The sequence below is a fragment of the Leuresthes tenuis genome, unplaced genomic scaffold, assembly GCF_036924035.1.
Source record: "Leuresthes tenuis unplaced genomic scaffold, fLeuTen1.0.hap1 SCAF_3, whole genome shotgun sequence".
NCBI classification, from domain to species: domain Eukaryota; kingdom Metazoa; phylum Chordata; class Actinopteri; order Atheriniformes; family Atherinopsidae; genus Leuresthes; species Leuresthes tenuis.
Genome location: NW_027325357.1, coordinates 25,950,167 through 25,965,366, shown reverse-complemented (window position 1 = coordinate 25,965,366; position 15,200 = coordinate 25,950,167). Strand labels below are relative to the sequence as shown.

At 40.7% G+C, this 15,200-nt stretch overlaps 1 protein-coding gene across 1 annotated transcript in view; it reads right to left on the bottom strand.

The window, feature by feature from the left end:
- The window catches only part of LOC140303883 (caM kinase-like vesicle-associated protein), a 39,394-nt gene extending 28,155 nt beyond the window's left edge, over positions 1-11,239 (bottom strand). The window contains exon 1 of the mRNA XM_072382838.1: positions 11,043-11,239. The gene's annotated coding sequence lies outside the window, so the exon portion shown is untranslated. The remainder of the gene's footprint in view (positions 1-11,042) is intronic.
- Positions 11,240-15,200: the final 3,961 nt, after the last annotated feature.

Below are 15,200 nucleotides of genomic sequence, written 5' to 3'. Positions count from 1 at the left end.
GGCTTTTCCAGTTGACCAGCTGTATTATTTCTCAGATCAAAGCAATTACCTGTTTAGCTTGTTAGCTTTTCATCTCTGTATATTTCAAACACAAGGTATGCTTTACCTTTTTTTTTTTCTTCCAAACCATGTTATCAGGGTATGTTGGTCTTACTTTGTTTCTAATTTGATTAGATTTTGGCCAGGCTGACGTGTTTCCATGCATTTTAAAAGTCCATGCATTTTAACCGGAGATACACAATAATTTGATTTTCATTCTGATGATGATTGCCTGAGAGGTTCTTTTAAGGTAGCGCTGCATTTTAAAGGAAGGCATATCCCCTTCAAGGCATATCTGCATGCTTGACAGGATTCATTAGAACTCTCTGTAGAGATTAACATAACTCAACATAACCAGTGAAAGACAGCATTACTTTTAAGGAAAAAAAGTTGTTGTATTTGTTTGTGTGTACTGTGATGTACAGTATATTTATAGGTATTTGTCTTTTTTAATGGGATAAGGCCGAGACATTAGGTGCTCTAACTCAGATGACATCTAACATCAATGTCCTGGATTTCTGGACATTCAAATTTATTTGAAAAATTGTCATAATCTGCTGATTGCAATCACACAGTGACATTATCTGTCATTAACTGTGAGTATAATTCAGTCTGGAGAATATTAAAGCTTATTTTCTATGTGTGCTTTTTAATACTTACAGCCAGAATTTCCTCGCTGCTTTACAAATGACAGTAGATCTGAGCAGCTGTATTTCTCACGATGCGCCGATGAAATTGAAATGATTTAGGAGACACTGCTGGGTGACCATAGGCGCACCAAAAATATAGTGGAAAGCTGGATGGCACTGCGGTCTGGTGTCAAATGAGCATATGTGCAGTCTCTGTGGTTACACAGTGGTCACATGGGAAAAAACGGAAGGAGATCTGAATCTATAACAGATGACACATTCGTGATGGAGAAAGAACTGCGTCGAGGTGGGGGGGGGGCGTGCTTTCACTCCTCAGAACCAGGCAAGTGCATGTGTTCCAGCCAACTGTAAGCACTGACCCAGCAAGGGGCAGTGAGCTGTCCCGCCTGTGGCCCTGACAGTCCTGGTGGAATCACAGCACCGTCTGCCCACCAGTTTAGCCCACCTGCTCATCAGCAGACCAAGCAAAACTCGCTCCCCATGCTGGCTACATTTCCTGATGCACACACGCAAACACCGGGCCTCCTAAAAAAAACGTCATCTAGTTTGCATTTCAGGCAATGCTTAAATCGTTCGAGGCACTCATGCTTGTTTCACACCCACAGTGTGATCACATTTGTCCAGTCGAAAAAAGGAAGAAGGGCATGGTCCAACCCTTACAGGTCCCACACAGCATTCCAACACAGCTTAGTGTGCTGCTTTATTCAGTCTGTTCTAAAGGATGTTACCTAACAAATCCCTGCAGCAGATATCCTTTTGTAGACTTGTTTTTCTCTTAGGTGAAAGAGCCACACAACAACTTGTAATTTTGTAGGCAAAGCATGCCTAAAACCAGAAAAGAGAGAAAAAGAGAAAAAGTACTGACAAAGTTGTCTGTCTCCCAAATGCTTCACATCCGCTCAGCAAAAGTTCAGGCAGGATGTGTAAATGCACCCTTTCAGCAGATTATCCTCCAATTCCAAAAAAACGCTGTGATGCTCACTACATCAAACACAACTGTCGACATCTTGCTTTTTTCTGTGGCATATACACAGAAAAAGACAATTACATAGCTCGTAGAATTTTACAGTGAATGTCAGCTATTAATTCTTGGTTTCCTAGTGTTACACATTATTCATATTTGGTCCACAGGCTGAGTGTATGTTCATGGCCTTGATATATAATTCATATATGGGCTCAAGTTACTTAACAGTAAACACCTCAAGCATATACAGTCGCATGCAATATTGTGTTCATAGCAATTATGAAAGATAATGATGTCAAGATAATCTATTCACCAGAATAGTTCAGTTGATTTTTTCAAATTCCTGTAAAACTAATCAGATTTCTGCCATGTCAACTATACTCTGTCTTTGATAAAAGAAAGTACTGCACATACGTAGCAAACTGCCTTCCAAAGAATAGCAAGATGTTAGCAAGAGTTTCTTCCTCGTTAGACGTGCTAGCATAGCTGTAGGCTACTGATAAAGTATTGTGATTAACTGCTAAAGAACATTTCTAAATTTATTTTTGAGTTTGTACTGCTGTCCTTGTGTCAACTTCAAATGCAAACATATCCTCTTTGTGAACACTGCTTTGAGGCACGGTTATAGCTGAACCTGGCCATTTAATTGAGCCCTGTCTTTGTCAAAGCTAAAAATGCACAAGAAGGAGATAGAGTTATGGACCTCCAACTTTGTCTATGGGAGATCATCGTAGATATAAGTACACACCGAATTCACTGCCCAGATGTCTTAAATGGTGATTTTTTTTTTTTGTCTCATGATGCTGCACTTATAAAATCAAGCTTTTATTAAAGCAGAGCAACAGTCTGGAAATGTTTTAAGTGACTATTTACATGCAGACTTAATGGGTTGCTTTTCTGTCACAATCTCTGTGTTAAGCCTTCTGTCAAAAGAAACAGCTTTACTGGGAAATTAGCTGTATTTATACTCGAGAAAAATTGACCGTTGTTACAACGAGATGCCAACGGATGACATTTTGAAGCATGTGCAGAGCACCAAGGCCCCTGTGTGTTCAGCTGAACATATACAGAAAGGAGTGATCTGATCCCCGACTGAAATATCTGGGTGTGTTAGTTCAGCTTGCAGAGCTTAAATTCGAGACAATTTTGGTCACACTTTCTTTTTTGGGGCATTTTAAAAATCTGGTTTTGGCCTAACTGACACAATAACTGTTTTTTAAAGTGTCATGTAACCTGCATGCTGTATATTCACAAACAGAGCACAAAATATTACATCTTACATCATTACAGCACATGCTTATTTTACGTCTGACCAAACACTCTTCTTCTTCCTGTGTATCAATGAGTATCAGGCACATCCTACTGTTTTGCTGATTAAAAATGCCAAGTCACTCCTTATGTGTCCGTCAGCGATGCCACGGCCTTTGAAGAAATGACAGCATTTGACTCCCTGGGAATTAGAATGAGATGACCTCATGACGACAACGCTCTTGGCAGAAATAACATGCAACTGTGAAGGCACATGCCGGAACTTACGGATTAGTTTAAACATGCGCTAAGTGGCAGCGCGCAAGTAACCAAATCACAGATGTGTGCTAAATAAGAGGTGTTAACCATGAAAACCCATGGGACTGGTCCTCTGATGCTTGCTTGGCCTCCTCGTATAAGTTAATGCAGCTGGAAGAGTAGGCTGACTGCTCTACAAAAAAACCTTGTATCCACCACAAAGCTGGACTCATGCTTCTTTTCCTCCTACGTGAATGAAAAAAGTCTATCTCTGAGGCCTTTCTCCAGTCAATAGTAGCAGTCTGCACCTAAATATACTTTCCTCTCTTTTCTAGCTTTGTCTAGGCACTGATACAGTTAATCAGCTTTTGGTGTGGTGTTGCGCTCCACGAGGGGAACATGTAAGAGTGAATCTGACTTAACACGCAGAGAGAAGGAGCAGGAAGGAATGGCGAGGAGCCAGGTGACTAAGAACATGTGACAGGGGGTCAGTGCAGTAGGAGGGAGTGAGATGAATGACAGAGGTGTGAATCCTTGTTGCTGATGGAGGCATCCACCTCCACCCAGCTCCTATCCTGAGGCCTGTGATTAGCTCATCTCCAGCCAGCTACATGCTTTAAGCCCTTCAGCTTGGTGTTTAAATATTCCTTTGTGAATTTTGTACTTTGCATAAAATCTCCATTTATTCAGAAATATTTAGATGTGGTTGTCAAGGAAAAGCTGTGGCATTTGTTTATGTAACTGCAAAACCTGATGAGGTGCACAAAACACCACAAAGGCTGCAGGTGATATATATACCGAGAAGGGGAAATTGTTAGTTTCAGTTTGTAATGGACTGTAAAGATGTAAGACAGCTTTTCTGTTTTGCTTTATGTGAAATGTTTCTTCTTCACACTTCACCAGCTAATCTGACCATTCACTGCTCCGTTGTCGGTTGCCGTGGTTACAAAGCCAGTGTGGCATCATAGTACAGTACCATTCCTGCTCAATGCAGAGAAGTGCACCATGGCTTTGGAGGAGGGTATATGTCATTTGCTGCATATTGCTAAATTTAGAAGATTTATTGTTCTGGTTCTCCTTTTGTCCAAGAGGTTTGTCACTTAGCAGAGGTACATTATCATATGAATTAGTGCATCTGTTGTATTCTTCATGCAAGATGAGCAGAAATGAGCTGTTTTGAATGATTTTAGTGAGGCTGCTCATTCATGTCTTCCATCTGCACCCCAAGCTCTGTCTCCCTGCTCCTTAATGTATTTTTAAAGATTTTGCAAAGTCGATTTCATTCAATGTGAAATTTCTCCATCTCATTCAAACCACAGTGTTGCTTTTTAGTGAAGCGTCTTCATGTATCCAGGAAACATTCATCTGTCGTCTTTGGATTTAAAAAGCAATCATTTCTGCAGATACAGAGAGAGTACCCAGAACAGTCCACAGTACACTTTTAATACTGAGAGTTTCTTCCAGGCTCCCAGAGGGTTCAGGTGTGGTACCGACAGAGGCAGAACTTATGTTTGAAAAGAGCTTAATTTACAATTCCAGGTAATTGCCGGAGAATCATTAAGATGTTGTTGTTGTCCCCTCGAACCAGCTATCGTTTGCATATTCATACAATAATAACAGCACAAGAATACATGTGCATGTTGAACCGACAGAGAATCCTCATCTGAGAACCTGAGAATTGACTGTTCAGAGGTTTATATAGTTGTGAGTTTCCCCTCATTAATTTACTTTTCCAGGCCATAACTTTATCAGTGATGTCCCAAGCAAGCAGCAGCATTTCAGTGTTCTGCTACGTACATGTTACATCTGGTTATCAGGGTAATGAAATGTGAAAACACGTGTGCACATGTGTTTCTGGTGACCTCAAAGTGTACAAAAAGACTCCACAGTCAACAGTCTATCTACACGGGCAACAAAGATCATTGCAGAAATGTTTAAAATCGCTTTGCCGTGCTATTTGAACAGCAACTGAAAACTGAAATTCTGTTGCCATCACAAATAACTCATCTGCAGTCTACTCTATAACATATAGCATGCAGCGCATTAGATTTTTCTTCTTCGGAGAGAGAAAAAAAGGCACTCTCTTTGCTTTCTCTGCCCTCCTTTAACATTCTGAATTGCACACACTTTCTGAAAAATTGCCACTTACATCACTGTGCACTTTCCCCCTTTATTCTCCTCCTTTTCAGCTGAAAATGTTCTTTGTTGAACTTTTGCAAATAACCAGCTGTTAAACCTGAGCTTGTGCTCTACCTTTACATTTAAAAGACCAACAACCACAGAAAACAAGCCAGAATCGATCACGACATCAAAAAATGCTGTCTATCCCTCAGGCTTATGTCAGATCGTTTGAGTCTCAGTTCATGGATCAAATCCAAACAAGTTCATCCATGTCACCACAGTAACAAACTACCTCTGCGTGGCAGAGCACCATTGGCAGTAGTGATGGAACAGTACATTGTCTTCAAGCCTTGTAATGCAACTTTAATGAAAATTGATTTCCACCATCCTTCAACCTGTGCTGCTTGCAATGGAGACCAGTTCAACAGGCAATATTAAGAGACTCAGAATCCAATAACATGACTGACACACAAAACAGGACAAACACTGGAACATGGTAATAATCTTATTTTTCACTCAGAAAACAACTGTTAGCTGTCCACTGACCATATTGCTGTCACTGGAATATCCACCAGTTTTGTGTTGAGCACGTTATAAATGTCAACCAAGAAATTACCTCAGTTATCACTGAAATTTCTATTTTTTTCTGAAAACATCCCATATCTGTAATGATACCTTCCATTATCACAGTGACCCCTCACTCTATTACTGTTGTGAATAAGAAAACACAGAGCGGGCAGTTGGGATGGAACTAAGTGCTGATGACAGCAATGCTCCACATACAGAGCTGTGGGAAGCTTATTCCTTCAAACACACGGCGGAAAGGAGAGGATGTGCCAGATCAAGACCACGCTGATGTCGCCGCATGCTTTTGTATAAGCGACTCACTTGCAGATGAAAATGTCTACAGTGGCAGCATGAATCAATGCTGAGGTGAAATATTAATCCACTTCCATTTAAAATTCCCCTTCAAATTTTCTATTTGTGGACGCTACACAGGGTGGCTCTTTCATGCAGCCTGGTGCCATAAGTAACCCTTTCTCTAAAGATGAGGTCTGAAACACGCCCTCTGTTTAGAGACATTTCTTGTTCCTCCTCATTTCTGCCTCCGTGTATTTTAAAGAACTTTAATTGTTGCCTCTCATAAACTGCACTGGCAGTCCGACGTGTCGTTTAAATGATAACTGTTGTTCTATCCTGCCCCCTGGTGCAACTTCATAATGACGACAGAGTCCCCTGGTCCAAAGGTGAGAGACTGATGATCCTCCGCTGACGCACTGATGTCAACGTTTCCTGAGGTCTTACCTCCCTGAGAAACATGAGAAAACTGGTTCAACTTTTACACAAAAAAAAAATTGCCACGTGTGTTTCTATTTGAAACTAAACAAAAAAAAAGGACACAGATACACAATATTTGGATTTTGCCAATATTTGATGGGTCAGTGTTTCATTTTAATATCCCTCAGTTGTCATCAAAGCCTAAATTCAGGTGTTACTGAATCCTGATTGGTGGGCAAAAATAGTGTCTTCAAATGGAGCTGGTCCACTTTAAACACAGATTCTGTGGGAAATGCACGTGTTCATCCAGAGCCAGATGATTCATAGATGATCATGAAGGATGCTTGCTGTTGCAAATGCACCCTCTCGCAATCTGATGTTGGTCCACAGCAGAGGACATCACCGTTTCATAAGAAAAAGGCTCTAAAATGGTTCCTTCATGAACACATTCCCTCTTGGTCCCTCAGCCTTGACGCAGTTTGTGTGATGAACGCATATGCATTCTGCGTCTACCCGTGTTATTGCTGCATGAGTACGCTCAGCTGCTTCATGTTGCTGCATGATGACACTGCTCACCTGCATGTGACAATGCTGTGCACACTGTTGGTTTTGTTGTTTATTAGAGGAGAAGGGGCAGTAGATGGCGTTAAACCACTGACTTCCATCGAGCAAACGACTAACTAAGTATGCTTGTAGAAACTACTAGTTCGCAAGACTAGCAAGCGTAAGCTTACTAGTCTCTAACTAGTGTCAAATTAGCACTCAATTTCAATCCTCCTTCCCTCCCAACTTGTGATTTCTTATTTTGCTTCCTCACTCTCACCCACAAAAGAGTGAGACTGTTCTCTGCCCAATTACAACTCCACGGAGCATTTTTTCATGCAGGCTGTAACAGCCTCTAATTACACCTGTAGAATATGTGAGCTCTAATGGTCATTAGGGCAGCTGCAAGTGGATTGTAGAGATGGAGTTCATAAAAAGTAAAAAGAGCTTCCCTCTCAACCACGACTCTATTTTAACCAGATCATTTTGATTTCTAACCCTAACCAAGTGAAGTCATTGTCTCCACCCAGCCTGGAAGTGACAAAGCTTGGCATGGCATGGCACCATGGCAACCAGCAAAATGGCATCCGTGAGGGTGACAATCTCACTGGGGGAAAATAAGGTATTTTAGCTCTAACCGTGATTTTTTTCAAATTCTTAACAAAAGAAAGTTAACCAGTAAAGCGTTGTTGTCTTGTTAACTGAACTCAGAAGTGAAGCAGCCCATATGTGGGTATGTGTTGCTCCTGTCATGAATGCATGAATAATTGAAAGCTATGTGCAGGGTATGAACAAATGACCTATATGATCATATTAAACAGAGGCTTGGTTTGAATGGTTTTGAGCATAAGGAATGAAAAACACATGGTTATGCTCAGAAAAGTACACATCGCTATGGGTTACATATTTTAATGACCGTGGGTTGCAGTTCCTATTGTGTGGCAATATCCAATGGATAATCCGGTTTCATATTGTGTTCTGTCATACCTGAATGAGAGGAACTCCATTTCAATGCAGTCTTCATTCACAACATATACTATCTGTGCATTCTCTCTTTCATGTGGAGATTAGCAGGTTTACAGCCAGATGCTGCATGGAAAGGCTGTTTTTATGGCTGCCACAGGTATCACTGCAGGGTTTTTCACCGTCGAATCCCCCTCATTTTACTCTCACTCACTTCACACAGCAGGGTATCGATCCGCTGTAAATGGAGTGCTACAAGCAACGCTACAAAAAAGAAAGAAAAAAAATCTCACCTGTCGCTGTGCAGTTACTCTCAGATTTTATGGTGTCACTTATTTTTGCTTGGCTGCTCGGGTCACGCGAGGACAGCTTTGACTCGATTTGATGGGTGAAAGGCTGGAGCAGCAGTGAAATCGGAAAAGCAATCACAAGGAGCCTGTTTATTAAAATAATCCCTAATGAATTAGAGATAATGGCGGCATAATTCAACATGCGTGGAACTGGAAGTCAACATGATTTAATTTGTTAGTTTACTGGCTGCGGTTTGCGTGAGATGTTTGCGAGCGTCACATCATTTTTACATGCCAACGCATTTATTAGACAGAATACATCTGCAGGCTGTTTGAAAATATCTTCTAATGAGCACATACTACATTATTCTGCTGCAATGTAGCAGTTTAGATCTTCCACTTAGTCTGGTAAATGAAGTGTACAGATTGCATGTAGATATACTTTACATGTGGTTATGTAAAGTCAATAGAAGTCAGCCTCTGCAGTGGCTGAGTATCCACACACTTTTGATTCCACTCTTCAAAGCAAGAGACTGCACTCACAGTCCACACACTACAGTACCATAAAAAGAGCCAGTCCTGTCTTATTACTGTAGATCTAACCCGTCCACACTTCCTGTCTCTAGTCATTAAACTTCCCTTGTAAGGAATTACACAGGTCCCCTCACACTTCCTCTAAAGCCTACTCCACTTATTTTCTCACACCACTGGCAAAAATATAATAAAATACCAACTCGGGAGCATCTTTGTCAGCAACATGGCCTCCTCCAAGTGACAACTCCTGTGCTGTTGTGTTGAAATGTTCATCCTCCAGAGAGTGACACAGAGCCTGTCCTCCCCATCTGACACGCACAAGTCGGGCAAACGTACAGTAAAAATGAACATACGAGTAAACTTCTGGAGATGCATCACTGCATCCACAGTGTCTGCATGGTTGATAAAGGATATTCATATTAGATACTGGATAATGTCTCTTGTTGTGCTCTGCAAGATATCTCCACTGTGGTGAGCAAAAATGTATGCCCCAATGTTGCCGCTCAGTGTGTGTTTAGATCTCCACACACTGACTTTTTAAGAGCACACACAGTGGAGTTAGCTTTCCATGTTGCTCCTGCACATTAGTGGCTCTCTCTAATCTGTAAATATTCAAATGAGCCCAAATAAAACATATTAGAGACAAAGAACCACAGCACTGATGAAGACGTGGCTGGATGTATTTGTGTCTTAAATGTGAATAAGCAGACTTCTGCAAATTGATCCCACAGCTGTTTATTCAGTGCAAAACCTACTCCCCTCTCCTCTAGGCTATTTGTTTCCATAAATGAAAAATATCCCTGTCACCCTCGTTATTTCACCAGCATTTGCAGGTTTCTAGCTTTGCCGTCTTCTTGACAAAGCTGTCCTCACAGTTTTGCATCACTATCTTCCCAGCAGCGCACACAGAATCAAGGTTGGAGTGGTTCTCCCCAGAGATCTAATTGTGTACTAAATGCGAGGCTGTGAGGCCATCCGCTGCTCTTTCCTGTAGCTGCTGCTGCTGCTGTGGGGCCACCTGGGGTCCGGGGGAGGTCTAAACCTCTGCTAAGATTGATTATGAACAGCTCAGTGGTGACCCAATGGAACTCGCTCATGTTAAAGGGCCTGAAGGGAAAACCTTGGATGAATGGCATTGATCTATCATGGAAATGCTTATTTGACTTTTTTTTTTATATATATATATGTGGCTCAGATGGCTTACTCGGCTGCCAAAGATTTGTCACAAAAGTGGATTCATAATAATGAAATATAAGACATAAATTGAGAGTGTCACTGGCTCACAGGTTTACAGTAAAACGGCTCATTGTTCCATTTCAAGCTGTTGGTTTTTCTCTTTATAATCAGCATTTGCAGCAGACAATCCATACTTTCCCAAAAAGCAATACATCCCTCTCAGTGCTTTCACGTCATTACACATTTGAGGCTAGTTTTTTTTTTTTTTTTGGGGGGGGGGGGGGGGGTTTCCCCTCAAGCACCAATTCTTACTATCATCAGAAACAACGGTCTTGTGTCATCACTCCTCACGGTGAGGCACCCATGATGAGCAGACACGGTGGCAGCCTTTCACATGGAAATCTTTGTCTGGGTTTTTATTTTTTTTTGTTGCAAAAGATTGACACTGAAGCCACAGCAAGTGAAACGGAGCATGAGTTTCAGAGTTGTGACAGCAGTGTCCTCTCAAAGAAAAAAGACGGGTGCCAGTGGAGCTGAAAACTTACTGTCTTCAGATAAAACGGATCGGGATTCGGGATTAATGAGGGCTGACGTTTCAAGTCATTCTGAATTCCCCACAGTGCAACGAGAAAACTTTGTCAGGTGATTAAAGAAAAAAAAGCTATTCTAAAGTCATTATTATCATTAATGCGGATGTGCACTATTTTGAACACATTTGTCAATGCATGCCACGGTTCAACTTTTATTAAAAAAAAAAAACAAGTGATGTAAATTCCATTTAAACGCACATTAGATGTAATGTAATTTCACTCATCAAAATACCAGCTACATAACATACTTAAATTAGAAAATAAATTTGTTAGAAAAATACCTTGGTGCAAAAAACGACTGTCAGCCGTTTTCACCCTGTTTTCTGTGCGCACAGAGTTTCACCGAGTCGGAATCTGAACGGCTGCTCTGAAAAACATCACAACTTACCTCGACAGCAAATTCGCTCTCTAAACGTGTAGGATCCAGTGACTGTCCAAAAGTCGAGTTTATCCTCGGGGAACCCCGCCGCTCCTCTCAAACTGAACGCTTCTGTGAAGTTTAGAGGGTTGAAAGTACTTCTGCGCTGAAATTCTGCCGCTCCTGCAGTCTGTAGTACTGTACCATCTGTTGTGCCTGCGCGCGCCGAGCAGACGCGGTGTGGAGGAGAGGAAGAGGAGGAGGAAGAGGAGGAGGAGGAGCGGCGCGGTGATGAGTCCGGAGCGCCCCGCGGACAGGACCCCGCGCACACCAAGAAGAAAAGAGTAAATGTCAGAAGCTAGGCCACAGAAACCGTTGCCTTATAATCAGCGGAGTCAACGCGCGGTAATTAGTCCGCCTATAGGCTCACTGCATCAACACCTCTTTCAAGTGGTGAAAAGAGACATGCAAGCAGCGGGGATTTATTATGCGTCTAAATACGGGCTATGTTTAACAAGTTTACACTCACGCAGAACCATCACAGGCCCAAACGCACAGTTAATGAGAAGCACATGGAAATGAGCTTACTTTGTATTTAGTGTACTGTAATGCGCCTGAAGTTCCTGACTCCAGTGAGCCAATCAGAGGGTTGCTACGTTTCTGTAGGCTGGACTTCATTAATTTACTTTGAAAAGTAGAATAAGGAAAATAGTTAATTATTGGAGGAATGAAATCGCTCCCTTTTCTAGATTTTAGAACTTCACTGATTTTGGTGTTCATGGTGATTATGAAAAATGAAAAGTTTCACCAATAGTGCAGCAAATGTAAAAGCTGTATGAACTTGCATGGACAAACACATGTATAAACTGTAGTCAAACAAAATTAAAAAATTAAAAATAGGATAATTCCACTCCTTGTGCATACAAATCACCCAGTGTTTCAGAGTGGTTTTGAGCAATAGTTCTTTCAAAGTTTTTCCTTAGAAATCAGATTATTTTTACTCATTTTCAGTTCAGCACTTCTAACTCACCAGTTTCAGGGAAGTTTGGATTGTTGAACCACTTAGCACTGACCTATGAATCATGTAAGCATAAAAAAGGCACTAAACACAAATAAGCAAATAACCTATTTTGAATAGCATCTATAGGCACCTTGTTACAGTTAGCTGTAACTATTGAAAAAGTCAAAGATAGCACAGTTCGGCAGACAAGATAGAGTTTTTGTGTAGAATTTCCTGTTTGCCTGATTATATTTTAAAAAAGAGGAGTGGTTCAGGATTTTTGCACCGCTCTGTAAATGCAACAAACAAAAATATTAAAAATTACATTACTGGCATGTATCGTCACACATTCAAATTTACATTTACAAACTGTTACTGTCTATTGTATGCGTCCATCAACAAAGCTATACACACATTACTGTACAGTTTGACTAAATATGTGTCTTTAGATCATTCTCACGTGTTCTGTATGTAACCCATCTTCAGTCAGTTTTAACATAAATATTCCTTTACGTTGTTCTTTTCTTACAATCACATTTGAAATAGCAGACTGCTGTCAGTCAGATTATTAACCTACTTCATAAATAGAGGATTATTTGGTTATAATTCTTCTTACTCTTTTATGAAACAGGAGAACTTTTGCCTTGATGGTAACTATACCTTTGATGGAAAGTAGATGCACTAATAACTGCATTAAGGTGATGGCAGACATCTTTCTAGCTCATATAAGAGCTCTCATAGAAAATTCATGTTCCACGTTTTCATTATTTGTGTGAAGCAACACTTTAAGCAGCCAATTCAAGCATCTGACTGTTAGTGGAGATGAAATTTTGCTCTAATACTCTGCGGCTTCTTCAAACCCTCAGGGGCTCTCCTGTCCACACATGTTAGAAATCAAGCAAGTGGAGAACGACACAGACTACATAGAATAAGGGACTGCAGACACTCACAGAGGGAGATGCTGGGTGCACAGAGGGCAGATGGCTTTTCTCTCAACGTGACAGATACTGTACAACGCCTCACATCTTCACAACGATGACGTTGAACACTTCAGCATTTCTGAAACACACAAAAAAAAAATAGATCGCTCGGTTGCATTTTGCAAAACAAGATGTCACAAAATGCTACTAAATGCAGCATTTACTACAGCACAACGTCTGTTACCAGACTGTCACGTTCTCCTGGACACATCTACATTCCCTCAGAGGGCTGAACCTGCTGATATGCCTTGGTGAACCAGTGATCACTTTCTTCTCTTTGCTTGAGTTTGATTGAAATACATCACATGGCCTCACAGTAGAGTCATGTGTCCTTGAACTGACAGCGAGCTTTAAAATCCTGAGAAGTCTGTCAGTCCTCACAGTGTCTGCACACAGCTCTTTTTTACTTCATTAAGTACTCACAGTATCAAAGTTGAATAAAAACCGATAGAGGCTGTAATGCCGTAAGATGTTATCTGATATTGGGGTAGAGCACACCACCGATTCATCTTCATTTCCTAATATTAGAAAGACTGTTTTGTTGCCTAAATCTAGCAAAACAATAGCTGAGAGGATAAGTAAACTGGATATATATGATACAAATAATATTACAATAATACATTTGTGAAAACAATACACAATTGTAGTAAACAAATGAAAATGAAAATAAACCGTAATTGGATAGGAAACTCAGATAAAGATGTAATGGAGCCAAAAGGGACACTAACTTCAGTTGGACAGACTTTTAACCAGGAAACTTATTAATGTGATCGGACAGTCACATGACATCCATGCACACCAACAGTAAGCAACAGGTGAAAAAAAAAACACAGTATTGTACCAGTTTTCCAAATCTTTATTGTAAACCTATCTTGACTGTGCTGCAGACAAACGTAACTGTTACTCCTACTGGCATAAGACTGGGTTGCTTCCTTTTAAAGAGATCTTGAAGTTCTAATTGCAGTGCCCCTGAGGTATAAACACAGGGTTCATACAGGCCAAATTCCAAAATAGTTGAGACGTTCTATAAAATACTTCCTAAATAAAGACAGAATGCAATCATTTGCAAATCTCATACAACGTTTTATTTACAATGTAACATAGAAAGCGTATCAAATGTTTAAAAGAGACAAATTTAGCTTTTTTCATAAAAAATATATGTTTTTGGATAGAGCCATGTTTACCACTGTGCAGCACCCCCTCTTCTTTTAACAATAATCTGTAAATGTCTGGTTTCCATTCTTCTACAATGCCGTGCCGTGCTGTTGTAACAGATGCAGCATGGAATTCAATTCAATTCAATTCAATTCAATTCAATTTTATTTATATAGCGCCAAATTACAACAATTGTCATCTCAAGGCACTTAAATAATATAGTCCAATTCAAGCCAATTGGAATTCAATTCATTGTAATCATAATCCAATTTATTCATATAGAGCCAATTGAAAAAATAATATCCAAGCTAAGGAAACCAACAGATTGCACCGAAACTTGTCTTCAGTCCAATCTCCCGCCCTGAGCGTGCCTGTGGCGACTGTGGAAAGGAACGACTCCCTTTTAACAGGAAGAAACCTCTGGCAGAACCAGACTCAGGAAGGGTGGCCATCCGCCTCGACCAGCTGGGGTTTGAGAAGACAGAAAAGAGGGAAAAGAGGGGGTAAAAACGCCACAACGCCATTCAAAGGATACCTGTTGGAACAGGGAAACACAAGTTAATAACCACAATAATGTCACATGTACATAAAATCATTTGAGAAATTAAACAGGGGGAAAAAGAGAGCAAAGTGAGGAAAGGTGTGACAGATGAGGTCCCCCAGCAGTCTAAGCCTATAGCAGCTTAACTATGGGATGTTTCAGGATTACCTGAGCCATCCCTAACTATAAGCTTTATCAAAAAGGAAAGTTTTAAGACTAATCTTAAAAGTGGAAAGGGTGTCTGCTTCCCGGACATTTACTGGCAGCTTATTCCACAGAGAGGGGCCTGATAACTGAAGGCTCTGCCTCCCATTCTACTTTTAGAAACTCTGGGAACAACAAGTAAACCTGCAATATGGGAGCGAAGTGCTCTGTTAGGAAAATATCTTACAATGAGATCTTTAAGATATGATGGAGCTCGGTCATTAAGAGCTTTATGTGTGAGGAGAAGAATCTTAAATTCTATTCTGAATTTAACAGGGAGCCAATGAAGAGATGCTAAAATTGGAGAA